The sequence below is a fragment of the Gavialis gangeticus genome, unplaced genomic scaffold (genome assembly GCF_001723915.1).
Source record: "Gavialis gangeticus isolate Ggan-Ray unplaced genomic scaffold, GavGan_comp1, whole genome shotgun sequence".
NCBI classification, from domain to species: domain Eukaryota; kingdom Metazoa; phylum Chordata; order Crocodylia; family Gavialidae; genus Gavialis; species Gavialis gangeticus.
Window position 1 is genome coordinate 16,304,280 of NW_017728994.1, and position 3,166 is coordinate 16,307,445.

Consider the following 3,166-nt stretch of genomic DNA (forward strand, 5'->3'; position numbering starts at 1 on the left):
GAATGAAGGGGGGGGGGGAATCTGTGGCTGCTCTGTTAATGCTCTAGCTGCAGAATGTGTTATCCACTCAGCTCAAGAGGCAGGGCCCAGCAATTCAGCTCCAGCAGGATCCTGCAGGCCCTCAGTCAATGCTGGTAACTGAGCTTAACTGCCCAACCCCGTTTCACAGGTCAGCTGGGTGGCCAGTGGCAGCTGAGTTGGCTGGGGCCACCTAGCTCAAGATCCAGTCTAAGCAGTTCAACTAAGCCAGCAGCAGCTAAGAGTCTGATCTTGCTGTAGACAACTGCCTGGCCTCATTTTGGAACTGGGTAGGCAGCCAGCACTGCCTGACAAGTCAGTGGAGCGCCCAACCAGTTTGACACAACCAGCAGCATCAGCCCTCTGTGTTTGAACTACTTCAGTCCATATGCTGCTAGAGGCTGGAATAGATGCTTCTAGTATATGTACCATCTTTATGGTGAATAAAAACTAACCCGTACTAATCACAGCAGAGATTTACTATTTAAACTTGACTTTGGATAGCCCAGCTGTTACCTCTCAGCTCCATGTTCTTGGGGAACCCTGACACAGGACGCAGACTGTCCGACACAAAGAATCCCCCCCCCCCAAACAGAAACTGATTAAAATGCAGTGAGAGACGCACCTAAAACCCTCCAGACGAGGGTGACAAAAGTGAAACAGCTGCCCTAGGTCTCATTTGCATCTGAGGTGGGACCAGATGACCATTCATTTACATGAGAAACGGAGAACAGAAAGCCTGAAGCAAAGACCGCAGTGAATTCTGGGATCAGAGATGTAGGGGAGCACTGCATGATGGGGAATCTGTGCTCCAAATACTAATCAACCCACACACCCAGCTCAGCATTTATCAGACCAGTTCTAATCTGAATTTACAAAGGACTTTTCCTCCCCTCCCCACACCTCTAAGCAGAAATAAGTTTAATATGTATCTTGGGCCATACATTCCCTGGTCCCACTATGGGAGGCCTACGTAAACTTAATCGGCTAAAACTCGGTTGCCGAGTTAGGGAATGCTGAGGCAAGAGACCGAGTCAGAGGGGGTATGGGCAACATTTGAACAATGGTACAGGGTTCATCACAGCGTCTAGCCCGTTGGAGCCCTGTCCATGAGTGTTGTCATACTTTTCCTGAGACCACTGGTGGAAGTCCTCTCCACAGAAGGCTACGAATACTCCAATAATTGCCTTAAGTCTGTTAAAAGACTATAGTAAGATCTGGAAAAGTCATGCTAAGCTGAGGCTTGTTCACAGCAAGTAAAAATCCAAAACCCTGATGCTGCAAACTATCTCTTGTTTCTGAAGACACCAGGAGATATCCCATCAGTATATCTGCCATCCATAGGAATGTCAAGCTGGCTCCTAAGTACGTGTTTTTTCTGAGTATCAATCAGTTTCCTGAGATGTTCCAACTAGATAACCCCTTGTCAACAGAAAAGACAATTTGATTTACACTACTGAGAATGCTTGAAAGAAGCTGAACTGAGGGTATAAAAATCTGTAAAAGAAGCAGCAGTGTGTGTGCTGACATCACCCGCTTTCTTCTGGAGAGGCTGAAGGAGGCAGATCATCTCCCTTCAAGGATCGTGCTGAGAACTTTAACCTGTCAGCTTTGCAACCCAAGTGCCTTGGACTGGTGAGATCCCAGCTCTATGCTTAGAGAGAGAGAGAGAGAGAGAGAGAAAAGAGGAAAGAGAGAGATTTCTGAACCTGACCTGTATTAGTTAAGCTTGAGCTAAGTTTCCCCAAACACCTAGTGAATCCAGGGTATACTGTGATTGTGTCTGTTTTTCCTTTGCATGTCTATTACTGCTGGTACTGTTGTATATTTCATATACTTAGCAATAAATAACTTTTATAGTCAAACTGATGGTAACTGGGTATATTTTTCCTTCTCTACTTCTCCTTCCCCACTTGCTCTGCAGCAACACTTCTTTTACCTAAGCTAAAGATCCCTGTGAAGCCCAAAAATACTGTGACATCTGCTCATCAAGAGGCTAAAAGATTGGGAAGTGCTGAGTTTGAAACACATAAGGGGGATCAGCTTGTACAGGCTGATTGACCCAGTTTGGCTCAGACATGCCCTAATGAACTGAATGCTGGCCCACGAGGGTGTCATCTGGACACCCAGCCAGATTCAGAGGTATTCTGTTTGCCTGTGTGCTTGTGTCTGACTGTAGTTATTGTTGCTCTGATGAACTGATTCTTGGCATATAAGGGTGTCAGCCTGTCCATGCTGATCAACCCGGCCAGGTCAGGCATGTCGCGTGTGTGTGTGCGCGCGCGCGTGTGCGCGCGCGAGAGAGAGAGAGATTTAGGGCGTGGAGGAACCCAGCCCCACTGAAACTGAGTCCTGCAAGATAGCTCCATTGGGGGTGAGGGCTTGCAGAAGGGAGAGATACAGCTCCGTATAGAAACACAAGTAACACAAGCAGCACATTAATAGAATTACCAAGACCCTAGCCCTAATAAGTGAGCACACCTCGAAGTAGCGGGCAAATCTGGTAACACAACATTGTACTTTATGCAATACTTTGGAGACTCCTCTGTAATTCCAGAGACATGATTTACATGCCTGGTCATCAAGGCATTGGAACTGCCAAGTATGGCACATGATAACCTCTAATTAAGTGTACCAATCAGACTACACCATACTAATACTGAACTTGCTACACATGAAACAGGCTTTGCTGGTTGCATCAGCTTTAGAATGTAGAAGAGGGGGAAAGAAAAAAAGTGTCCTGGAATTAGTTATATTCCTTAAGGCATAGAACAGCAATTACACTTCTGTACTACAGCACACTTGTCCTTTATCCTTATTAAAAATAGGCATTCCTTAACAGCAACTTGTTTTTAATCTTGGCATATAGATTCCTGGTCAGCGTACCAGCATCTTCAAGATCAGCTATTAGGAATTATTTACATCAGGGTGTCAAACTCACTTGGCCAGATTCAGACTGGGGGGTCCTCGCAGAGATGCACATGCATCCCACCGCTGGGTGGGCAGGGGGCATGACACAGCCTGGTGGCAGCAGGCACATGGCATCACACTACCTCCCAGGCACCTGCAGTGGCACACAAAGCCCAACATGCACAGCTGCCTCTGTCCTACACAGAGATTGGGGGGGGGGGGGGGGGGCCCCCCCCCC

At 47.2% G+C, this 3,166-nt stretch overlaps 1 protein-coding gene across 1 annotated transcript in view; it reads right to left on the bottom strand.

Moving 5' to 3' along the window:
• The window catches only part of PPIF (peptidylprolyl isomerase F), an 11,142-nt gene that overhangs the window by 6,174 nt on the left and 1,802 nt on the right, over positions 1–3,166 (bottom strand). The gene's annotated exons all lie outside the window — the stretch shown is intronic.